Consider the following 26,807-nt stretch of genomic DNA (forward strand, 5'->3'; position numbering starts at 1 on the left):
GGATATAGTCCTTTCATCTGGAGACAGGGGAGCACTGGAACAGAACCTGCTAAATCAGCTGCCGCTTTGAAAACAAACGTTTTTCCATTGTGCTTTCTTAAAGGGGAATAGTATTCTAGAAGATTAGCTTGCTCCATTGTTTGACCTACACGCTGCTACAGCAAATGTGTATCACATTCTCTCTAAGCTCTCTCCATGTTATTAGATGCCCTTAACTAACCAGAGAGTCACTTTGACCACCTTATATTTTCTGCATCTGAATCTATCAGATCATTACCTAACTCTTACTTTTATAACATTGCTGAAGTTGGTTTTGCCCTTTTGGGCAGCTTTATGTTTCTTTGTATTATGTAAGTAGGCACATCGTTCTTATGATTCAGTGCATATAGAGCAAATTACAACACAACTCAGATCTGAATTATCTAGTTCCATCTCAAATAGACTCTGAAAGTGCCCCTGGCTCTTCAGTTGTCTCTCTGTTACCAATGACAGTGAAATCTTGTCTCCGTTAATTTCATATCAGTATGCCCTGTAGTGAGACTTAAGGGAGAGTCCATCAGAACCAGATTCCTAGTTCAGACTTCAGTGTCTGAAATAGTAATTGGGTATCTGTAATTTTTTGTTTCCTCTTACATAAGAAGAGTGCAAAACAGATGTCATTTGTTGAGAAAACATGTAAAGATGTAGGGTCCAGGAAAAAGTAGTTGTTCCTATAAAATAAGTTATACTTGTATCCTGATGTACATCCTCATATGTATGCACAAGTATATGTACCCCATGTATATTTACCATAGAAATATATGTTCAAATTACTTTCACCTTTCAATATTACGATTCCTTGGAAAAGGAATTTGTTATGAAAACTGCTGTTCCAGAGTTGCATCATTCCTCTGAGCTGCTAAGCTGAATTTGTAAATCACCCTCAATTTCAGTGATGGTAAATGTTTTAATTCTGGCACTCTTCTCCTCACATGTATTGTCTGGAGTACCTTTGGCTTAGTTTTTTGTGAAGGGGTCAAAAGAGACTCGCTGTCTCAAAATGAAACACTTGAACAAAAGGGAAAACCAGAGAAACAGAAGGCTAAAATGTCATGAAGGAAATTGAAGTGGGGAGATGAGATGAGATGAGGTCAAAAATTTAACAAGGCAGATGACTGATGAGTTGATTTATTCTGTTAGAAAGTAATCATGTTGTACTCCTTTATTTTGGAAGGATTATACTGCTTTTTTTCTGTTCTTGATGTGGTGCCTGGATAGGCAGTATAGACAAACTCTCACAGATTGTTTCAGCAGTGACACAGCACTCCACTCTGCAAGCACAAAAAGTCTTCTGCAGTATATTGAATACTTTCAGTTCTGTTTAGGCCAGAGGATTTGCAGGGTGGCCATGACACGTTTTATGGACTTTTTTAAGATGAATATAATGTAAAAATATTGGGCATTAGCCAGATAAAGCAATTCTTAGTATCTAGTGTGGATTCTAAGTGGTTTACATCGTTATGCCGAGCTTTTTTGAAGTATGTATTTCAAGCTAACATAAAATATATGAGTTTTTCATTGAAAAGTTTAATTTTTGTAAATTATACTGGAGGGTGGGTGATTTCAGTACCATTCTCTGATTATCTTTTGCCATTATTCTCAACAAACTATTTTTTTGGTCTTTTTAACATTTTGCTTTCTTTAGTCAAGATTGTCTCCTCTTTCTTTAACAATGATAATAGCTGAAGTGGAAGGGCTGTTCATAAAAATCGCTTTGGGTCTATAAGCATCATTTAGAATGGTGGAGTCTATGTGGGAATTGTTAGACATTTAAATTAAAGTCACAACCTATCTTTTCAAAATCTTTGTGATATTTTGACAGTTTAATTTAAATGACATGCAGAATGTATATGCAGTTATGTGCTCTCTTGTTTTCTTTCCCACTTCACCACAATCGAAGGAATGAAAGAAAGAAATTTAAAAAAAAAAAACAACCCACCTTCTACTTTTAGCTCTGTTCATTAAGAGTGAAGGAAATTAATTAGTGCCTTTTTCTTCAGTAATTCATGCATTTTCTTGGTGTCAAGCCAAGCTAATAAGTGAAGTTCTGTGTAAGTAGCTTTCAATTCATAGTCACATGGTACATTCCTGATTCCTTCTGGTTTGAGTTGTGTGCTTGGAGGTTCAGGTACAAAAAAAAGCAATTAGGATGAAAAAAAATTAATGTCAAACTCACACTCATGTATTCCTCATGTCACTCCTTTCTTATGGTATTTAGTTAGTTGCTCAGTTAGATAGCCATGGATAGGTTGATCAAATGTGTATCTACTGTTCTGGTTTCTCTAAGTCACCAATTACATCTGTCTCAAAAGCAGACTAGCTGAAGGAAATTAATTCATTTTTGGAGCTGAGTTAAAGCCAATTTGTTTGGGCTTTTTCTAACTGCTTTTGGAAGTGTAAGAGCAGTGGCAAGAAAGGCTTTTTTCCTATCCATGAAAGTAACAAAGGAAATGCATCCATCAGCTGTTCCATTGGTGCAGGTTTCCACCTGTGACTGAAGTGGGAAGCTTTTACTTTTCAGCTTTATTTTTGGTTATCACAGGCAGATTCAGGAAGGTCTTTAAATGAAGAAAAAACATATTATCTCTTTTTGAGATCCATGAGCAGTTCAAGTCTGGAACATAGTTTTAGAACTTTTTCTAGCTGAACTTTTTCATTAAGTCATGAGAAATGTGTATTTTCCCGGGGGGGGGGGGGAATGAACCATGGTCAGGTCTTCTCTGAAAGACCTCAGTCTTATTTCTGCTCATCTCTCAAAACAAATGTTCTTTCCTAGCTCCTTCAGATGCCCTATCTGAACAGGCAGGGATCCTCATGTACAAAATAGCTGCTTTCTGAAGGTAGGAGGTAAACATTTCTATTTCTTTCTCTTTTTTTTTTTTTTTTTGGCATTTAGTGAACACCCAAAACAAGACTAGACCTTCCCACAATCCCTGGTCTTCTTAAAACGCAGCTTGTGGCACAAAAACAAGATCCTGGTCATCTGGTCATCTTCAGGGGAAACATGAGGAAGAAGCATTGTTAGTCTTGTCTCTATCACATCAGTAGAGATGTCAAGTTCTTGAAAGACCACTGGGTGAACACAGCCAAAGCAGGTTCATGACTAAGCTCAGTAAATTAGCCATAGAAATGTATGACTTAACTACCTCTTTTGCTCATGGCAGTTTATAGTAAAACTTCTGCTCTTGTCAGTACCTGAAAACAAATGCATAGTTTTAAGTAAGTTCTCGGGGGCTGTGTACACAGAATTACATGAAGACTTGGGTAGTTTTCTGAATCTGGGGCACATGTCTTCCTCCCTCCCACTGTGGGCAAACTATATTTTGTAATGAAGCTATTCTGAAGACTGAAAGGAAGAGGAGATCTCTTCCCCTCTACCTTTTTATTTATTTACTTTTTCCTTTTGACTGTGTTTGACCATGGGACAGACTTGTTGTGCCTATCCCAAGGAGGAGTTACTGTCTCCAGGAGGCAGAGTACTGAGTGACTCAGTATGCAGTACTTTCTGTTCTGCTTAAAGATTATCTTTACAGTGAGTACAGTGTGTCATTCTCTCCAAGCAAGCAAAGCAATCATTTACATTTTTAATCAACACCCCCCCCAGGAGTCTTAACTATGGAATTATCACAGCAATACCCTGGGCAGTATATCAATAATGAGTCTGGCATCTCTTTAATAATAAAACTGTGTCTGTCTCTAGCTCTGACCTTCATTTCACACATAAAAGTTACACTTTTGTAGCGCCAATTATACCTAACCGTCTATCTGTCTGTATCTATGCAAACTTGATTCTAATGACTCAAACCTCATTAAGTAAGGATCAATTTATATTAAATACATAATTAATTGGTAGGGATAAGGACTGTTTCACCTTTAATCATGACCAATCCATCTTCAGCATGTATCAACATGGTGGCAAGAGAGTTTTAATTAAGTTCTGCATTTTTATTTTTCCTTTCTCTTCTATGACTTTTTAAAAGTACATCACTGGCAATAGAGAACAGACTTTTTTCAAAAGCACTGAAATGACCTCTTTAAAGAAGTTCACTTGCCTATACAGCAGACTAATGTAGCCACACTAAGGATGGCTGTGAAAGTGAAAGAATCTTACTACCTTTAACAATTTACTCTGCTTCTTACACTGGGCTACTTTCAGTATTTCTTTTCTGCATTGCAGTCTGCAATGTAGGCTTTCCAACAAGCCTCAGTGGTCTGAGGTAGGTACATATTCATCATGCTGGACATTAGGACTTCAGTTCCTGAACCAGGTTAGCCTTAGGGGACACTTATGTTCATTTCTGCAATACCTGTGAAGGTTTAAGAAGATAGCTCTCTTGGAACTCTAGTCTCTTCAGTTTTGAAACAGCACCAAGCCAGTAAGCAATAGGTTTTTTTGCTTTTTTCTTTAATGTCTGTAAAAATCCTTACTCAGCTATGTCCTGAGGAATGGTAAGAGTGCTAAAAATGCTTCCTTTTGTCTCTTAAGCACACCACAGTTATTAAGAAGTCACAGTTTCATTGTAACTTTTGGTGTGTTAGACCTCACTAGCCTTTTCAGGCTGAAGTGTTTAGTTGCTTTAAAAAATATTTGTATCTGCTCTGATGTTGTTCTGAGAGACTTCTACTCGGACACTGAATTGAAGACAGCTTGTTTTGGAAAAGCACAATCAAAAGAAGTACTCCTATACATTTGACTTTTAAGCTGCAGGATTTAATTTCTGATTTCTATTTGCACTCAAATATATGCATATATACCAATGAAAATAATAGGGCTTTTTCTTTTATCTTACCTGTCATTCTCTGTTTTAAAGCAAGACAAATGCTCTTGTCTTATTGTGGCCTATTTTTTTGCCCTTTTCCTAGCTAGGGATTATTTTATTATCTCTGACCCTGATGTGATGACAAAACACATATAAATCCTAATTTTTACCTTCCTCCTAGCTGTAGAGTCCTAGTCAACATTTTTTCCAGAAATAATGGCAGCAATACTTAGGCACCCAAATAATTTTTTGCTATAATTTGAATACCGTTTAATGAAAAGTCCTGCTAGGGCCTTATTTTGCCTGGGCAGGATAAAGTTTTTTCCAAATTCAGATGAAACTTTAGGTAGTTTAAGTGGGAATGAATGACCTCGAGTTCATTTTAAGAATAAGGTACCTGTTAACAAATGAGGTAAATATGTGGGAGGAAAGAGGAGGTGTCAGATGATCTCCCATGGGCAAAAGAAATAAGAGAAGAGAAGAGAAGAGAAGAGAAGAGAAGAGAAGAGAAGAGAAGAGAAGAGAAGAGAGGAGAAGAGAAGAGAAAAGGAGAGAAGAGAGAATAGACTATTTCAGTTGGAAGGGACCTACAATGATCATCTAGTCCAACTGTCTAACCACTTCAGGGCTGACCAAATGTTAAAGCATGTTATTAAAGGCATTGTCCAAATGCCTCTTAAACACTGATAGGCTTGGGGCATTGACCACTTCTCTAGAAAGCCTGTTCCAGTGTTTAACTGTCCTCTTGGTAAGAAAATGCTTCCTAATATCTGGTCTAAACATTCCCTGGTGCAGCTCTGAGCCATTCCCAGGCGTCCTGTCACAGGATAGCAGGGAGAAGAGCTCAGCACCTCCCTCTCCACTTCTCCTCCTCAGGAAGGTGCAGAGAGCAATAAGGTCACCCCTCAGCCTCTTTTTCTCCAAACTAGACAAACCCACGGTCCTCAGCTGCTCGTCACAGGACATGCCTTCCAGACCTTTCACCAGCTTTGCTGCCCTCCTTGGGAGGCATTCAAGGACCTTCACATCCTCCTTAAATTGTAGGGCCCCAAATTGCACACAGTATTCAAGCTGAGGCTGCACCATTGCTAAATAGAGCGGCATAATCCTCTCTCTTGACCAGCTGGTTATTCTGTGTTTGATGCAGCCCCGGATGGGGTTTGCCCACTTGGCTGCCAGGGCACACTGCTGACTCATATCAAGCCTGCTGTCAGCCAGCACCCCCAGATCCCTTCCTGCAGGGCTGCTCTCCAGCTGCTTTTCTCCCAGTTTATACTTGTGTCCAGAAGCATCAGGCATTAGCCATCTCACCTCCTTTCATTCCATTCCACTCAGCAAATTACCCAATCCACCCTTTCATTCGGTTGCCTCACCTTTCAAGTCTCTGCACAAATGCTCTTTTTTTTTTTTTAATATTCTTTCACTGCAAGGCACACACCCACAGCTCTGATGTACTGTGCTCCTCCATCTTCATGTGACGTTTTTACTCTCATACTTTTCTCCCTCCATCTACCATAGTCTCCCTAGCCATTCTGTCAAAAAGCCATTCTTCTACTGTCTAAAATCCTTCTGAAAAGTGTCTTTTTCTAACAGCAACAACCTACTGTGGCTGTTAATTTACACTGCAATCCTTTAATCTACTTCCCACTAGGTAATAATAATATTTTACCATCTTGGAAAAATCTCTGACCTCTCAAAACTGATTTTGTTTGCTTCAACAACTTTGTTCTTTGCTGTGTATCTTCAACCCCTTAATGAGATAAATGTAACCTGTAAGGTGCTACTTAGCCAGTAAATGTTTATAAACAGTATCAAAGAATAATTAATATATGGAATCCAAGTAAATCAAATTAAATTTAGTCCATCCCAAGGTCATTTGCTTTAGCTGTCCCCTTTCCTTTCACCCTTTGCCTATCTCCCATTTCATTCTCTTCTTTTCATCGTGACATTTTTGCCCCACTCTGTTTTGATCTGGTCCTTTCTCCTTTTCTCTTTCTCCAGCATTTTCCTTCATTTTGATTTCTTCATTTCTTATTCTGCCACAGCTACCTGTCGCAATTTTTCATTTGCCTATTTCTCATCTCTCCTGCATATTCTTTCCTACATACTTCCCCTTTCTTGCCAATCTGTCATACCTCAACATCAGCCAATTTTCCTTTTGCTCTCTTAGAACTTCTCTTCCACCCCACTCAGTTTAAAAATCTATAATATTTTGCTTTTCCTTTCTCCTTTTCTGATTGCAGTCTTCCTTCTATTTTTTACCTTTGTTTCCTCTTTCCTGCAAGCTATCCCATTTCTCTTCCCTCCTGTTTTTTGCAAAACCCCTCCAGATCTTTCTTATTTATACAAAATTATCTTTGTGCTTTGTCGCATCTCTTTTCCCCATCTCTGCTATTTCTGCATAACATAAATGTGGGAGCAGTGGAAAAGGTTGATGCTAGGGTTCCCAGGACAAAAGGAGGCACGCGGGCATCTCTGCAGACCTTGGTAGAGGATAGCATGTGGATTGCAGGTGTCTTGCACTAATCCAAGTTGCAATTTTCCTTTGCACCTTTATACATAACCCTCTCCAACAGAGTTGGCCAGATAATAATAATTCAGCACCAGAAGGTGAGTTGAAGGCATGGCTGTGTCCTGACTTGGAGCTCAAACATTGCTTACTGGCTGTGAGGAGTAGGAGGGAAGGAAGACAGAGTGTGATTGACTCTAACCACTGTTTGCCAGAACCAAGACCTTCTGGAGAGCCCTTTGGGGGTGGGAAGACCCACACGCTTTCTGGCTGTGTTGCTTTTTCCATCTCCACACCCACAGAGTGAACTGGAGGATAGACTGACAGGGTAATTGACAGGGGAAGATGCTGGTATGAATTCATGCCAGCCTACAGTGACTTGCTCACTAGAGTTTGAATTGCCTGTGAACAGCTCTCGGCAGCTCTCATTTAAACCACAAAAATGTCAAAATATTTTATTCAGTGGAAAACATAAGTGAGTTATCGGGGCTGACTGTTTCTGAGTTCATGCCTTTTAGCAAACAACTTCTGAAATGAGTTCTCCCTCCTCCTCCCAGCTAACACTAAGCAATTCATAAGTTTTGAAGTTGTGAAGTGTTTTTTCTAATTTATTTTTTAAAGATCTACTTTAAAATAAAGTGGTTCTCACATAGAGGGACTGATCCTTTTCCTAGCATAGTGAATGATAAAACTACTGTCGACTATGAAAGGACAGCATAGCAGTCTTTATCTTCAGCTGTGTAACATGTCTGGAACCCATCCGTACTACTATTAGGAAGTGGAAGATTTGAAAACATTAAAGCAGCAAGGAAAAATTGCAAGCAGGAATGAAAAGAAAGTATTTTGATTAGAACAAAATCATCTATTGCCATATGCTTTCCCTACAGAGAAAAATATTTGGACACCCATTACAGAAATGAGTCCAGTTTAACCTTTCCCTGGAAATAGTCTTCTACTACTTATATAGTGGCTAGATGAAATAATGTTTATAATTTATCAGCAGTTCTTTAGTCCCTTAATTTCATTGCATTGATCAAAGACTTTCCAATACCTTAAACAGGAATACTGACTTCTGATTAATTCTCAGCTATAAAAGGTGAAAAATGGTAAAAAAATGTTGCCTTCTTTCTTGTTCTTATGCTTATTCTTGCTCTTCTTTTTTTTTCTTATGTTTATTCTTATTTTTTTTTCCTCATTTTTATTCCTTTCTTATTCTTACTGAATTCTGTTTCTCCCTGTCTCTGAGGCTTTGAACATCTACTGCAGTCTTTGGGGACTGCTAGGGGCCATAAATGCTGAATTTTTTTCAAAATCATGCCTTGAAGGCATCTTGTATATTAAGGTTAGAGGTTGGACAGCACAGAAAATGCTGTCAGTGCTTTAAGTTACTTGTGCTTGTTTTACAGTATTTTGCAAAAGAAAATGTAAAAGGAGCTTTAAGTATCTGCTGCAGGTATGTGATGGCTGAAAGTAAAGGATTCATTCAGAAAAGCCTATATATTTTTATATTTCACATTGGAATCATCCAAATGTTTCCTTTTAAATTAGGTTTTTTGAAAGATTACTTGATTCATCTAAGAACAGTAGCCATCATTAAGTTAAAGACAGCAGCAAATAAACTTGTATCAGCAGTACTTGTTTCTGAGATTATATACTGTGAATTGAAAAACTTACCAAATATAGCCCAGATTTAGGGTCTACTTGCTGATATCTAAGGCTGGCTTATTCTTGATGGTAAGTCATCACCATTATTTGCTAGATTTTGTTTGCACCTTTATTCAAACTAGAAACATCCTGTGAACACCTGGAGAACCTCATCATCCTCCTTCAAATTCCTCCATAATTCTCATGACCGCTTTCTAGAGGAGGCAATGCTCACATGATTGTAACAATCTTCTTATTCTCTGACCAGTTCTTCAGGGTTGTCTTTTTGAGCACCCTCACCTGCCAAAGACATTTGCTGTCTTCTGTCATTTTTTCAAGTTGTACACTCCTTGGAACAGATAGCTATGATAGCCTCATTTCCTAAATGAAGGAAGCTATAGCAGCTGTGCTCTCTGGCTATGGGTTGATCTCCTACCAACAAAGTTTGAACAAGCTCCTCAGTTTCAGCCAAATTTGACAGTGGGCTGTATCTCAAAAGGTAGTAATTTCCTATCAATTTTGTACAAACAAGCCTACAAGAAGAGGATCTTAATAAACCCTTCAGTAAAAAAGAGTCTACAGACTAAGTACACTTTTTTGTAGTCATCAAAGAATGCACATGGGATCTCACACATGAATGAAAACACTGTTTGTTAGACACAAGACTTCATTAATTCTGAAGGTCAAGGAATTGCTTGTTCTGTGTTTCAATAGTTTGTAACACAGCATGATCCTGATTCACCTCTGTAATATGTAGGTAGTATTATGCTACCAAAAAATAGTAACATGTAGGAGAACATTTCAGTATCTGCTGTAAGACATTTAAGGAAAGTATAATTCACTGAAGATGCAGACAGGATGAAATTTTAAAAAACCTTTGTTTTTATGGACTTTTCCCAACACAATGTACAGGTAAACCATGATAGCGTGCTAAAGTGCAGAGAGGCACATTGATCCTGTCTAATATTCTGCAGCAGATGAAGTTGAATCAGATAATAGAGGTCATTTTCTTTATATGCTGGGACAGAAACTTCTAAGGTCATTACACTGTGGAACAGCTGTCCCTGTTCAAGGCCCTGTCCTTTAAGCTTCTGGGCCAGATATATTTGCTTTCACATCTTTAGCATCTATGAGTCCCTTAGGCACAGGAATCCATGTCATTGAAAGACCTTGTGGAGTACCCCCACCCAGTCTGGGTACTGTCAAAATTTCAGGGTACCCTCATTTCACTCATATTTTGCCAAAATTAAAATTCTAATTTTTCATCACACTTTAGTCAAAATAAAATTCTGTTCTTTACCACAGCAGGACTGAGCTGTAAGTCTACCAGAAATAACTTGCAATGTAAAAAGACGCCACAGTTCAAATATGTTCACAATCCCATTAAACATAAGCAATTCAGGTTGACCAAGTACAAACCTCATTCCTCTTCTTTCTTTCCTTCGGATGCCTGTCAATTATGTTAAACTGAATTCATTCTTATCCTGTGACTTGAATAAAGATAGATAGTACAACCTTTCCAAACTATATTACTCATCTGAAAGGGAGAAAAGACACCCTTATTTTTCCATAAACAATGATTACCCTACCAGTTGTAACTCATTGAATCTGAAAGAGCTTTTATTATTATAATTATCTTCTAACAGAATTTTTTAGACATCTATGATTATAGAAATGCAGCTTTTATTTTCTTTTAGATCATAAATTTTGTAAAGACAAACACAATGGCTGGCATGGCATAAAACAACAATAACCAAAAAAAAAGTGGGTTTTTTTCCAGTCTAAAAACAAAGAGATAACATTTTTATTAATCAGAAAACAGCAAAGCATAGTACATCATCTTGAAATCTCGCTTTATGCTTTGAAAACTGCAGCCCATTTGGAAAAATTTATTTCATAATGGAAATATCACTGTACCTTGAATTCTTTTTTTTTTTTTTTTTTTTCCCATCTCTTCCAAGCCAATGTCAAAAGTCTTATTTGTTATGTTTCATGTTTGGGGGTATAATTAGTTAATGGTGTCCCTTTGCAGATAAAAAAAATCACTGTGGTCTAGTTTTGGGTAACTATGCTTCCCAGCAGAGCAAGTTACTTCCCAAAATCTTTCAGACGGAAACTCCCAGGACACGTAGCAGAGAAGCAAGCAGTGGGGTCTCTGGCAGTGGCTGCAAGGGAAGAGACAACAGTGACCCCAAGGCAGTTGCAAGACTTACGGGCAGAACATAATCTGGTGCATCTGCATCTCATGCATGTGCATTTCATGGACATCTTGTTGACCAGTTTGTCCATAACACAAGAGTTCAATCAACTTCAAAACTCCAACTCTAATCAAGTCACGCTGCTAGTCTCAGTACAGGAGCTGTACTTAATAGTGCACCATCTGGAGCACCCAGTTTTATTTCAGTGCATATTGTAAGTGAAATACAATACTACCCATCACTGTCTTTTGCTTTGCTTTTAAAACTCTATTGCCTTTTTCAATGACCAGTTAGCATCAGAGCTCATATCTGTAACTTTTTTTATCTTTGTGAAGAATCAAAGTGATAGTGGGAATTAACTGAAGTAAAAACAGGTGAAAGGAGCAATTATGTAATTGACATAATTATATTAATTACATTCATTAAAATATAAAATTGAGGGCAACAGAAATTATATATCATAGATTAGACTAGAATACACTAGAAGAGTTTAGTTGGAAGCTACCTACAATGATTTTCTAGTCCAACTGCCTGACTGCTTCAGGGTTGACCAAAAGTTAAAGCATGTTATTAAGGGCATTGTTCAGATGCCTCTTAAACACTGACAGGCAGGGGGCATCGACCATCTCTGTATGAAGCCTGTCACAGTGTTTGACCACCCTCTCAGTAAAGAAATGCTTCCCAACGTCAAGTCTGAACCTCCCCTGATGCAGCTCTGAGCCATTCCCAGGCATCCTGTCACAGGATCCCAGGGAGAAGAGCTCAGCACCTCCCTCTCCACTTCCCCTCCTCAGGAAGGTGCAGAGAGCAATGAGGCCGCCCCTCAGCCTCCTTTTCTCCAAACTAAACAAACCCAGAGTCCTCAGCTGCTCCTCATAGGACATGCCTTCCAGAACTTTCACTAGCTGTGTTGCCTTCCTCATGACATAACAAATAAGATCTTATATTTTTGTTGAAACTCATATTTCTTCCTTTCCTGATCATGTGGTTCTATCTGCACTTCATCAAAAAATGGGAAAATCACTTCAATAAGAAATTTTACTTTCTTTTTTTTTAATGACTCTTCAAAGTCTAGAGATATCATTCTGCAAGAAGATACTTTTGCTGGATTTTACTCTGTCCACAGGAGCAGATTTGTTTCATTGCTATGAAATACTGCATATGTTGACACAATAATACAAGGAGATAGGAAAAAGTATCCTGTGGCAGATCCTGATCCAAATTCCTCAAGGTGTTTAGTAAATTATAGAAGCAATGAACTGCTGAATTTTATACGTGGATGCTTTTTTACATCCTCAGTCTATGTTTTCATGAAAATCTGTATTTACGTCGCTACTTATTTATTAAGTCTTACAAGTTTGCCTTCTTTTTGTGCTTAGTATTGAAATATTGATGGGTTTCTTTCTCAAAGTAACTTTTGGAGGTATAATCCATAGGGCTATCGCAACAACAACTGCATGATGTTATTTATATTATCAATCCTATAGCATTAGAAGACTCACAGATATCTTTCTAGGTGACAGATTTCAGAATGAAAAACATTCCTGAGCTTGTGTGCTAAAATGTTCTGGTGGACCTGCAGAATGTCCTTCAGAAATTCTCTGCTGCTTGTGGTGTAAACCTGGCCTTACATCTTGTGCACAGATGTTCATAATGGAATTACACATGGAGCTAAGCTGTCAGTCCCTGAAAACAAGAGGGAATGGTGGCAACAGAGAAGCAGCTCTAAATGTAAGAGATATTGGCTGTGTATTGCTCTTTCCTGTAGGATTTCATCCTCAAATAAGATGTCAGAGAGGACTTGTGCAGTTTTCACCCTGAGCATACTCTTTCTGCCACACCAGTGTGAAATGAGGATTATCATGTCCTGAAAAATCCCAAGGTAACCATTTCTGATGGCTGAACTCAAATGGAAGAACGCAAACCTGATTTTAGTCTTCTGGTTTACTTTCAAAGGTTAACACTTCACTTCTGTAGCATTAAATCAATTTCTTATGTACATATTTTAAACCCATTTTAAGATTAGCACATGCACTATTGTTTTCGACACAGTGTAGCTGGCTTGCAAGTGCAAACCTGAAAAAACCTGCCTGGCCTCATGAAGCACAGCAAGATCATGAGGAATCCTGAGTATAGCATGTAAGTCAGGCTCATTTTATTAAAATTTTGATGAAGCCTCATGCACAGAGAAATTGGTTGATTTGATCTGAAAAGACGTTTAAAGTACAAAGCAGCCTACTGATGTAAAGCAGATGACTCCTCTGTGATTATTCCATGTCTGGAGCATTCTAGATGGTTCCTCAGTGAAGATGATCTCACAGAAACCACAATTCATAAGACTATAAGATATGAGGGTGCAAGGAAAAATATCAGCCACTTTATTTTGCAACAAACATGTTTCCTGTTAGACAATCCAAACAACGGAGTAGTAGCATGGCAAATCTGGAAAGATACACAATTGTTAACGAAGACCCTAAAAATCAAACCTGTCTATGTTCATCAGATACCTTAATAATTTGGAGGATGGTATAGAGGTGCCAAACAATAATGCTTACTTGGATCATGAATGGTGTCAAGGAACAGTAGCTGCAAAGTTGATGCGGGGCCTGTGTACCGTATGGAGTTCCTCTGTGTACAACTTATGAAAATTTGAGGGAAATTAACACATAAATCCACTGCAGTCTTTACACTAAAGCAATATAAACAGGGAATAGATTGAATGGAAATGTTAACTTAAACAGATATTTTTTTCCCTGAATTCAATGCATCTTGGTCTCTAAGTTCTCAAATTAAAAGAAGAATTTGTATTACATTTTCACAGGGCATAGCTAGAAGTAATTGGAAGATCTATGCATGAATAATGCAGGCAGATCTGTCAATTATATTGTTTTAAATATTTGTTCATTCCCTGTTACATAAAGTCTAAGATGAAAATATCTCTAAATTACATATTTTGATGCACATTTTTTGGTAGTTGAGATGTACCTAGCAAAAGATGGAGGCTGAAGAACTTACAATATCTAATTTGTTATTCTGTTCATGCCTCATGATACTTGATCTTATGCATGCATGAGAGGATGAATGCAGGTCTGCACACTGTGCTGAACAGACAATATAGCAGGAGAAAATTCTCTTCCTCCTGTGCACTGAAATCTGACAAAAATGGAACGTTTGATTTGGGTTGTGCTGGGGCATCCTGCCCTAGAAAATACTTTATTATAATCCTTTAATACTTTAAATCAACTCTCAATGTAAGGTTAAATTTATAGTGTAGATTATATTGGCACAGAAATTTCCCCTCTTGTACATGAAAAGTCAATCCAGTGCAAAGCTATGTCAGTGTTTGAGCAGGCATCGCTATGACATCAGCAACGTATAGATAAGAGCAACTTTGCATATTACACAATGCTAAAGGTTTCACTCTCTCTTTTCTTTCTTACTTCATTGTGACTGTGCTGACATTAGAGGCATTATTCCTTATTTACACTGGTGAGACATGATCACAAGTGAGTCTCCATCAGGAGCTAAAGCCAAAGTGAGGAGGGAAATCTGAGCAATTGTCCAGGAGAAAGTATTATTTAAAAAAACTGTGAAGTGAGTACAGTTAGAGAGAATGTTATTGTGCTTTAAGTCTCTGGAGGAAAGGTGATTATATGTAGTTGCTATTTTTTCTGTGGTATTTTTGAATAGAATATGTTACTTGCACACGCAAGCAGAAGCCAAGCACAAATTGCCTCACTAAGCTCTGTTATTCTGGGGAACAGCAAGAATAACAAGCTGAGACACTGATGAACTCAGAGAAATATGAATAACACATTAACACTCAGGATGTATCAATAGCATACTTCCTGACACTGGGGACAAGCATCTTGAGGATGTGAAGGATTGCAAGAATGGGTTGCTAAAAGCAGGTCTGGAGACAGGAGATTTTCAAGACCACTTCAGATGGCTCTAGGGAAGACAGATTCAGCTGCAGGGGGTAAGAAATCTTGCCAATAAACAACAAAGGGGTTTTCTCTCTCAGATGTCATTAGACTCCATGTAAAAACGGGGGGGAGGGTAAGCAGGAGTGATTTTTATTTTCACACACAGAGAACACAGTATGGGGATGTTTATGATACTTAGATGATTATATCTCAGGCTTACTGCTCTTCCAACCTAATTTCCGGCTTAACACTAAGGAGAGTACGATGCATGAGAGAGCTTTGGGGGGGAGGGTGAAAAGCTGTTGAAAAACATTCCCTGGTTGGCCTTATTATAAGATATCACAGCACAATATATCCAATGTTGTTGCATAGAATTCCAGGCAGAAAAAAGGAATAAATACATTCTCTACTAAGAAACGTAGGAGTGTGCAAAGAGGATTTTTTTTCTTTCAAGAGACTCTTTTTGTCTGCATTTGGTGCAGTCTGCTGGATTAACAGCACTTACACCAAAAGTCCTCTTACCAGAGAACAAGCAGCCTGCTCCTTTTCTTGAGTGACAGGCCATTGAGCCATCAGGGCTTAGCTCTATCTGTCAAGTTACAGCACTTTCTTCTGAAATTGCCAAACAGGATTCAGCAGTAGCTGGACTGAACACACCAGTATTAAATCATGTAGCTTACAAAAGAGCTACAGTGATGCCAGTTTTGTCACTTTCAGCCTAACATTTGTAGCTCACTGATTAAGGAGGAACTTGCAAAATTTAAGAACTGAATATGTATATCATTGAGAATTTAATATGCTATGCTATAACTTTCCATTGATTATAATCAATCAGAGAAAATTCAGTTTCCACACTTGATCACTGTTGAAAGCTACACTGTACAAGGCAATCTAAGGTGCTACTGAAGGAAAGCAGCAGGAAATTATACTGTACTCACAGGTAAATCTGTACAGCCAAATGATTTAAGGAATCCAGCAGAAGCCAGTAACTTCATAGCTCTGATGTTGTTATTAACCTAGATGCAGTCTGAGAATTTGGGGGATTATAAAAGCCTATTAAACTGAAAGTTAGTGTACTATCATAGTAAAAAAAGTGCTATGATAGTTTGCATCTCTATTTAATTAGAAAATAATTGCTTCTGTATCCTAAATTATTATTTCTAAGGCACAAAGAGGAACAGTACTTTCGTAGCTTCAGAAACTAGAAGCACTGTTTCTGTACAAGCAGATTATGTGAGATGTTGGGACATCCTGTGAATAGGGTCTGGCCTTGACAAGCGAGAAGTGTAGGTTTTATTGGTTTTGCCATTGAAGTAACAGTCAGTAAGTGCAACATAAGTTTCATGCCCTCATTTCAGTGTTTTGATGTTTTCAACAAAGACTGTACTGGCCAAAGGAGAGAGAGATGTGTCTCAGTATTTTCACCTTTACCAACCCAGAATAATGCTTTTGTAACTGTGAAAGAGGGCTCTTCAGTGCCTTGAGGAAATCTTGGCCTGTTGGGGTGTCTACCACCTTGAAGTAACGAAGAAATGAAGTAATATCTGGAAGTTCTTTATTCCTTGGCAGATGAGATAGCCGCTACTTTTCAGGCTAGCCTTGGATCACTCCTAATGCTGGTAAAGCTGGGAAAGGTTTAACAGGGGTATAAAATATCGAGCCACAACAAAACCAAACCAAAACAAAAAAAACCCACCAAAATATAACCCTAGTAACAGTGTTTGGAAACCATAAGTTGATTTGCTTTGGTTTAGCTTAAGATTGTGGCAAGCACTATGGAGCTTAAGTTAAAAGTTAGAAGTAGGAAAATCAAGTTTGCTCATTAGTTGTAACTGTGGGATTTCAGGGTGGTGCCTGTGCCCACACACATTGCACTAGAGTCATTAATTCAGGAGAGGCCCAGACAGCTGTCAGCAGGCATGAGACAATGGTCTGGCTGGAGACAATGGACACACCTGGAACTGGGTGGCTGACTGAACCTTCACAATGAAATCTTTGACTGATTGGTACAGGGGGCCTGCAGGTGGGAATTCCAGGCAGGTCTTGAGATTTTCCCCAAGGAAGCAGCTGCTGTTTCTACTCTTCTTTGTATGCTTAAACATGTTGGGTTAGCTTCCTAGGTGGTGTGAACCAAAGACTTCTCTAGGCCATTCCTGCTGCACAAATGATCAAATCACACCTTTGTAAACAGTCAATAGAAACTCTTCCTTCAGAAGTGGTCACGTAGAATAGTCTTTCATAGGCAGCTGAGGCAATCCATGACAGTAGAGATCATCAGAAATAGAAAATGCTTCTGCTGGGGTGGTGTTGTAGGACCACAACCAGCAGGGCTGCAGAACAGAAGGCTGAGGAGCAACTCTTCATCCAGCTGAAGACATCTCTGTAAGAATACTTGCCATGGAGACTCCCATTGCCATCAGACAGAAAGTGGCCATCTTGCTCAGCAGACTACATTTCCATGTGAACATTATTGCATGTCAGGTTCTTAATCCATTAGGGTGTTTTGTTGGTTTGAGGGGTTTTTTTCCTTTTTACAGACACTTTGTCTTGAATGTGTAACAACACATTCCCTTGTCATATTCACCTAGCAGACTATGAAGTTGGGCTAACAAGGATAAGTCACACAGCTATTACGACTATGGTCTGGGTCTCAGATGAGATGCTTCCATACAATGACTTTTTTGAATGGAGAGCTCACTAAGTTTTTGAGGTATTCTCTTAGCTATAACAGCTAAGTCAAGTGCCTCTTCAAGTCAAGAATGCAACTCTTTGAAATGGACCTTGGCCCAAGGTAAAACCTTCCCTTGCTTTTCCCTCAGAGTATCAACCTCTTCATATGAATTCCTTGTAACTCTGAGTAACTCAGGTGTATACTCAGTATACTTGGATGTATAATGGTGCTTTTAGAAGGCAACACATCTGTAGGGTGAGCAGATTTAATGCTAGGTGGACAAGAAGCAGTTAAGTAATGTGACATGAATTAACTTCTTCCCACCAGCTAGTGGTAGGTCTCAGGCTCTCCTGAATTGCCCCAGAAGTTTAACTTCAGTACAAGAACACACCATTAGAGAAACGCATTTTGTTGATTTGTGAACGAGGAAAGCAGCAACATTTACGTCTAGTTCTTGCTGAAAGGAGTTGTGACTTGTTTGAATTGAGTTATTTTGCATTTTTCAGAACTGACCTGCTCTGGGAGTTTGAACCGACATGCCTCTGGTGCACCAGCTTGCATGTGTGGAAAACAGGAGTTAAAAATTGCTTACCTTTGAGTAAATGTTCAGATTGACATGTGAAAACTGAAGAGAGAGAATAAGAACAGAGGGCACTATTTTTGTACTCTAGTAAAAGCACCAAAACCTTCTTCTTCCAGTGAGGCTGATCTGGTTGCGTGTTGCATATGGTTGTTTTGCCAGATGTTCCATAGGGCTATATTCAAGTGCACTTTCCACCCCACCACTGAGTTAAATGCTATTAACAGAACAAGTTAACCCTTGTTAACCCTTCAGATCAGACATCTAAATATTGATACTAGATTAGAGGTAGTTATGCATCTATTAGTGATACTGACTTTCCAAAGAAATAGACATTCTTTTCTTTTTAGGTGCTTGCTAGTACCTAAAATTCACAAAACTTGAGTGTAATTTGCTGTTACCAAGCCTCCCCGCTTCAGTGGAGTAGCTGGGTAACCTTTCCTGTAAATTGTCTTGCCACCAAAGACATGCCTTCTGGAACATTATGTCAATGTGAGCAATTCCATCTCCCTGATGCTATTACATGATGTCACATGTGGTACCTTTGAGAATGATGTAATAGCACAGCAGTTTGGCATGCCACAGGGAGAAGCATTTCTAAGAGGGTGCTATGGTGATGGAATGGGTATCTATATGAAAATCTGCCTTTAATTACCAGCAAGTCTTCAAGCACAGGCAAAACACTATCACATATTAGGAAATGCCTTGTTGAGGAAAAGGTAATACTTCAGTTCTCTATGGATTAATTAGAAAAGGAGACCCATCCAGGACCCACAGTTGTTTACTTGAATAGTTTTCAAGCAAACTACTGTGTTTCAAGTGGGCTTTAATTGTGCCTGATGGACCCATTACTTTATAATCGAAACAGCATTGTGCAATTTTCCCCAGTGATTAATTAAACTGATGAGATAGTGCCCAAATCTTGCTAGCAAGCAAGACCACTTGAATTTTTCACCATCTATGCCAGAGGTGTTGCGTGTATATTGTTCAAAACCAGTGGGGTCTTCGACCCTCAATTACTAGGTTTACAAAACCAAGACAACCCAGACTGGTGTGCATCTTTGTTCCCCATCATGACTCAGCCCTGCAGTTGCCCACAGGAGATCTCATAAGGCTCTGGAAACCTCAACTGCCTTTCAGTTAGGCTTATTTCCTACAAAGGTAGTTATCTGAACAAGGTTGAATGTGCAGCACTTGTGAAAATACCTATGCCTGCAGCCAAAGGCACTTAAAAGACAGGAAAGCTGTCACTTAACTACTGTCCACTTCAGAAAGTACTCAGGGCAGCAGGAAGCTAAAATGAATGGTAAGGCAATTGCATCTTTTACAATTTCCTTTCATTGCTGTTACTGCTCCTGCCCTCTCAGTGATCTGACCTTTTATTATTTGATCGTTTTTTTCCTTCTTCTAATGCTGACTGTTTCTGCAACAGGATCACCCCAGCAAATTTCATTGTGTAAGGGGAGGAAAGGAGGGATGGGGAAAGAAAGCTTCTTGAAACTTTACTTGGAGTCTCACAGGTAGCTCAGGAAAATAATGAAGAAAAAAGTAAGAATTCAAAAGCTGTTTCGTGGCTTTTAATACATTTCTGAGAAGAGAGGGTGAATATTTGCACTATGTGGGTTCTACGTGAGAAACCAATGTATCTGCAGTCTTTAATTAAAATTATTACAAAATTTGAACTGATGTATTTCCATTTTTAGTGTGTATAAAACTGTCTTTCTAAGAGACCTCTGTGTGTGCTTGAAGTAGCCTGAGTTACAAATGTATTTACTTTTGAGGGATGTTGGATATATTTTCACTGTAGATGCATTAAGAACCTTGTCTGAGGTTTGATGTGCTTAGGCACATTATTGTTTGTAAACACAGCCACCCCTGATCAGCAAAGCATTAAATGAACTCTTCACTCACAATGAAGCTGACAAAGACAAAAAGTCTGTTTTGACAACTGAGCAGTGTTAAGTGCAGCCCTATTTCCTGAGTCATGGCAGGTGGTGTTATGATTTGTGTGTTATGAAAGTCTTGTGGAACCATGTTCTTGTCCCCACCCCATTTGTCCTTCTGTGTGATTTTTGTACCAAATCCCAAAAAGCTCTGCAGAATCTGGGATTACACACACACACTGTGTCCTGCAGTGCATTATAGGCAAACCCAAAGTTAGTTATTTTGTACAGAGCTCTGTGCTTATGTAACTGCACTGCTTACAGGATTGAAACTACATACAGACTCTTTATCACCCAGCTTCACTCCAATATGGGATATCATGGTATTGAACTACTCATGTTTCAGAGGGCACTTCTGGGATTAAAAAACAGCAAAAACAACACTGTGGGAAATTTTTTCTGTCTTGTTTGCATTGTACAATGGAGTTATAGGTGGGAATACAGGTGGGAAAAAGTCCTATGAATGACTAGGGCTCTTGCTATCATCTAAACAATGGTGGAAGCACTTTTAATTGCTCTGAAAACTTTACTAGAAGGTTTTGTTATTTAAAAAGGTTTTCAAAGAAGTGGCTACCTTTTATGCAGAACTCTGACACCAGAGATAAAATTTGCTAGGAATATCAATGGTATACCAGAAGATCCAGTGTAAAAATGCTCCATGTTGTAAAATGCATCTAAATGAAGAACAGTCCATGGAGGAAAGTTTAAAAGAGAGGCCGTAGAGGAAAGCTGTCAGTGATGCTACACAAAAAAACCCAGATTTTACAACCTCTTATTTTATTCTTCCAAAATACAGGTTTTGTCCAGTGTTTAATTATAGCACTCATACAATTAAATATTTATTTGTAACAGAATGCTTAGGACTAATACCCGTGAAGGAGGACTCCTTTACAATGTTAAATTTATGGAGCATGAGTCTTCTGTGATAACTTAAATTTCCTTAGGAAGCTCAAGAACTTTGCGATTTCAGTGATACTCTTTACCTAAAAAAGCTGCAATGATCAGCAGCAAAGAGTTAGAGCAAGAAAACAAAAAAGTGTAATCTGAATTCAGAATCTTCAGATTGATTTGATTTATTCAAGCTTTGCAACTTCTGAAATTAAAATCAGTATAGATACTCTTTCTAGAGTACACTATCAAATAAGTGCAAAAGCCTAGTCTTTCTTGAAAATGTTAAATGCAGTAAGAAGAAGAAGGATATGGGAAACCATTCCAATAGGAAAATACAAAATATTTTATATCTAGCACAATCAACTTGTGTCAGACTGACCTTTTTAGGCACTGCTTTTGTGTCTGATAAGTTGTTCTCTTTTATCTGGAAAAAACCCCAGCAGATTCAAAAAAGACTACACTTTTTTAATAGCACCCCATAGCTGAATTATGGGAAAACACATGTGCTTGGAAATCTCTAATATCTGTGAAACTTCAAAACCCATGAAACTTTTCCCTGTACAACAATAATCGAAGCAGTGAGAAAGACTGTGGATATTCCACAGTACATTTCTCCACTTGGGATACAGTGTTAATCTTTCAATAACTGAAAATAATTTATTCATTAAAATATTATTATTTGTAATCTGTCACCAGGTGTAGTACCCAATTCAAATTAATTGTCTCCAGTACCACACAGTGTCATACACATAACAGGCAACCCCTTCAAAGGACCTGAACTCGAAACATGTAGTCTACACATAAACAGTTATACGTAAAAAACTGCTGGAGTGTTGAAGAATACAGGTAGGACAGTGATCTCCTTTGAGGTCTAGTAGAAAGTGCCAAACAAAAATATGCATCCTTACTCTGTCTATATCTTGAACCACAAGCCTATCTGACCTCAATGTTTGCAATACCGTACAAGCCATTTCCATTTATACCATTTCTGTACTGCAGAACTAGCAGATTTTGCTTTGCTCAGTTGCTCACCACACAGCTGGTCAGCTATATCAGTGGGAATGGGAACAGGAATGGGAAGTGGACACAGGCAAGCACACCAGTGATTTTGTTTGAAACTGTCCTCCTACGTTAATAGCTTGGGTGCTGCTGGTCTTTGGCGTGGCATTTTTCAAATTGTGAACGGATGCTACTTCCATCTGTAAGTCAGACATGGCATTATTGTCTAGGCAGTATTGTCAGACTCCAAAGGACAGACTTAGATGTGCCAGTGAATGGATTTGTCCTACTTCAATCTAGATTAGTGCAGTTTCTCATTGGCAGCAAAGCCCCATTTGGTTATCTCAAGGATGCAGATTCATCTGAGTGTAGCAACCACTCATGTTTACAGTCATGTCGACATAGCCCTTCCATTTCATAGCCAGGTTGTACTGACTTCCTTCCTGCAAGTGTTTTATGTGCATTGCAATGAGAATTTGCGTCCTTGGAGAGAGGGAACGGGAGGAATGACAGCCAAGGTCACCCTTGAAGCCTTTTACAAAAGCCGAAAGGTTGCGCAAGCTGTGCACTCTCCCTGAGCGTGATTCAAATTGGGTCTGTTGTGTGAGAGGACTCTCTTGAGGAGGGAAGCAGAGGCTGCATCCTGGGTTTGCGTTTGAGGAAGGGATTTCCCAGGCTTGGGGAAATGAGCCTTATGAATTGCGGCAGCAAGCGAGGCGTAGCTCATGAACTGCCAGCTGCCAGGTCCTACACATAGCAGGGAAGCAGCGGTTTGAGTGATCTCATACAACTGATTTGCTGCTGTTTCCTGACAAATGAGCCTGCCCTTTATTAGCCCTGCTCACAGTCTCAAAAGGCAAAGCACTGCTCATGTAATTCTTCCCTGCACTTGCAAAGTGTGCTTGTTATCATTCAAAGTGCTGTGTTCTTTTACAGCTTTTAAAAATTGATTAAATTTGTTCTCTTCCCCGACACCCCTTTTTTTTAAAAAAAGTTTATTTGCCTTGTACAATTGAGATGTCCATGGACACAACTGAAATGTGCATGGACCTGCAAAATGTGCATGGACCTGCAAAAATTTCAGACTGCATCCCAGAGTCTCTCTTCATTTATTGCAATTTTGCTGTAGTTTAGGAAATATGTTCTCCATTGCTATAGAAAACTGGAGGAGCAGTCCGCCAGCTGAGCTTGAGAAATCTGAAGTATGTTGGTGGGCTCGCATTTTACTCCTGGTGTCACTGCACTCCTCACCCACATGCCAGTTAGATGGAGAAGCAGGCTTGGAGAGAGGGGACTCTCCCATTTTCCCATTTTCATGGCTGCTTGTGTCTTTTGATCTCCTCCTCTGATTTTAGTTAACCTCCTCTGGGAAGACTAATACTGCAAAAGGACTAGGCATAATCCCTCTATTTTGTACTATCATTGCTCAGCTCCCTAGGCAGACCCACCTGCATCCCTACAAAATTTTAGTACCATTTACTGTCTTTGGTACCTGCCTATGCCAATAAAGATGTCAGCTGTGATTCTCTGAAAAGATCTGAATTTCAACTGCTGGGAAATATGCATCCCATTGAAAGCCGTGGCAGGTGTCCATGTTTCTCAAAAAACATAATTGCAAAAAGACTGTTTTTTTGAGAACAGGAAGTCTGGACCAAGTACTGCCCTTGGTTGTGCTGATTGAACCCTCCTTCTCCCTTGAATGATTGCCAAAGTGTAAACGAAGTTTTAATTCCAAACCTTTATGTTATTACTGTTATAGCAGGTTTGGAGGTTAAAAACAAACAAACAAACAAAACCCCAAACAACCCAACATGAATAACTGTTTAGTGTCTTCAGAATCACTTATTGCAATTCAAGAGAACAAAAAGCTGTAGAGAGATTAAAATCCACAGTAAAAGCCAGGGTCCAGTAACTTGGTGTCCCTGAGAAAAGGAAGCACTTCCTCTTTCTTTCTGAGCTCTCTCAGAGGAGGGGTAACAGCAGGTCACTTCAAATTACTCATACAAATGGCCATAAGAATTAATGGCACAGTCCTGATGTGAGATGGTGCAGAGGCTGAACTTCTCGGAAGTTGTTTGCTGGTTTAAAAAAATTATTGTGATTAAAATGTATAACATCTTAAAATTCTTGGAAATGATAAATAAATCATGTTAACTGGTTGGATTTGATAACAGTAATTCATCTTGAGAAATATGAATTAAAAACTCAGATAAGTTTTACAGGTATGCTTGAGCATTGATTTGGCATTCGGAGCTCCTAGATTCAGTTGCATACCTGGCACAGAACTGGGAAGCAGAAGATCTGCTTTAAAGTCTGCAGGTATATAACAAATTTTTTGCATTTACTCTGGGCTGAAGTCTCTCAGTTCTTCTACATCTTTTCCCCCCACTCAGGTATGTTATAAATAGTCATTTTTAACAGTTGATATAGTTTTAAGACACAGATTTTGAGTTAATTCACAGCACCAGACCAGGGCAAGTGACTTCTAATTATTTATGCTATGTCCTCTCATAGCCTCTCTGTAGCATAAAAAAACCTACAAGAGTATGCTAAAAACAAAATAAAAATGTTTTGTGTTTTTAGATACATTGTGAGAGAATTGTGAAAAAAATACAAGGCAAAATTCATTTCAGTAGCAAGTTCCAACATTTGCAAGGATTATAATCGAAGTAATGCTCAGTTATGGGCAGAGCCAAGAACACTGCATATTTATAAGCTTGTGTGGCATACTCTGTCTATATTGTTAAATAAAATCAGCCCAGCCAGCAAATTGGAGCACTGGATCACCAATACTGTTAATTATTGCTTTCTTGCTACGTCAGCTAACACTGAGAAAACATCCAGCTGTGCTTTGACATGCACATGTACCAGGGCCATTCTCATCAGGCAACAACTCTGTGGACAAAACTTTGCCAAGTTCAGCTCTATCTGTCATACAGCGCCTCCCATCACCAACCCAGTGCTCTTCCTCCACCTCAGTAGTTTCTGCTGAAGCACTCCGTTTCCTTGAGAAGACCCCTTTGAGACAAGGAAAAGGAATACTGAACCAAGAGCACAAGACTGGGCAAGTTGATATAGGCAGCATGAGCCTTAGGCAGTCAGGGGGTGGCTGTGCACATGCATAAAGTAAGGAGTAGAAACTAGGAACAAAAACTGATGTAGAAGTGCAGCCAAGTCCTAAATCTAATCAGGGATTTGTGACAGAGGGACACAGACTGCTTGAACAGGAACAACACTTCATAAATTAAATATTCATTAAAATTTTGGCTCTGTGTTAATGAGACCTGTTAAAAAGATTTAGTGGGAAAAAATGCTTGTGTTATGAGCAAATCTTGGATATGCTGATAATCAAGGTCTATAGGGATTCACATTCTCTAAAGAGTTAAAGTCAAGACAAAACATAGAGTAGATGCTTTTAAAGGAAGCATTTTCTGCTTGTTTACTGAGTGGTAAACTTTCTTTATGGGAAAAAGTATAATGTATTTAAAGGCTGTCATAACACATATACTTAAAAAGGAGGAGTTACTCTGGCAACCTTGAATCTGGTATTTCCCAACTTTTTAGTGCTTTTCTTTGCAATCTTGATTTCTTCTTCAAATGAAATGGGGGTTTGTGTTTTTAAATGAGTGTAACTATTTATTCTTCAAAATAGTCTCTGTTGGGTTTGATTTTTATGCAAAACTGAAAGCAAAGTAGACTTGTATAAGTGTATATGTGTGTTGGTGTGTGTATATATTAGCTTAGGAATCAAATGAACTTTAAGGAATTATAGCGCAAGTCATTTGCCCTACCAAGAAATGTCCCTTACATATCATAACAGCATCTTAGAGTTTGAAACAAATTTCTGAAGCAACATGGCATCACAAAAGCATGAATGGCAAAAGTATTTATTAGATGAAGCATGACAGCAAGCTCAGAACAGGAGCGTCTTTCTATTTCTCCTGGCATTTTTAAGGCATAACGTATTCACAGCATGGTGAATTTTTCTGAACTTTTAGCACATGAGACCTAAGGGACTACATGTCAAAGAGGTTCAATTAACCAACACATTAGTGCTCAGAGATGCTTGATTTTAATGACCATATTCTTGAAATTTTAAAGTGGGTAAAATAGATTTCACTATTTCTAGTATGTAAGCTACAATGCCTTGGAGAGAAGGATGAGACGAGGAACTGCAGCTTAAGAACACAGTTGATTTTTCATGAGAGGCATAAAGGATCAGCAGTGAGTCTAAATTGCCTACAAGTTTGAACAGCTACACAGGTTTCTGGAGGTAGTTTGATTCTTCTGTTATTTAGAAGATGTACTTTCAGAATTAAGTTAGAGACAACCTCCTACCATCTCAGCTCTTTCAGAGTGGGGTTGAAGAGTCAAGGTTTTGGCTTGGTCTATTTATGTCCATATGTAAAGAACTATTGAAAACTGTACGTGCAGCTTTGTTGCTGGATGTATTCTCTGCTGTCTTGAAAAGTCTGTGTTATTTGAATTCAGAATATCAGTTTCCTGGGTATATCAATATAAGTGGAAGACTTTCTGCCTGAGACAGAAGGAGGTCTGTGTGTCCAATACTCAGACATCGAAGCATCAGAGAACTGTTAACAATGCTGTTGCTCCCATCTTATAAAAGATACAAGGCTGCCCAGTACA

This window comes from Haliaeetus albicilla, chromosome Z (assembly GCF_947461875.1).
Source record: "Haliaeetus albicilla chromosome Z, bHalAlb1.1, whole genome shotgun sequence".
NCBI lineage: Eukaryota > Metazoa > Chordata > Aves > Accipitriformes > Accipitridae > Haliaeetus > Haliaeetus albicilla.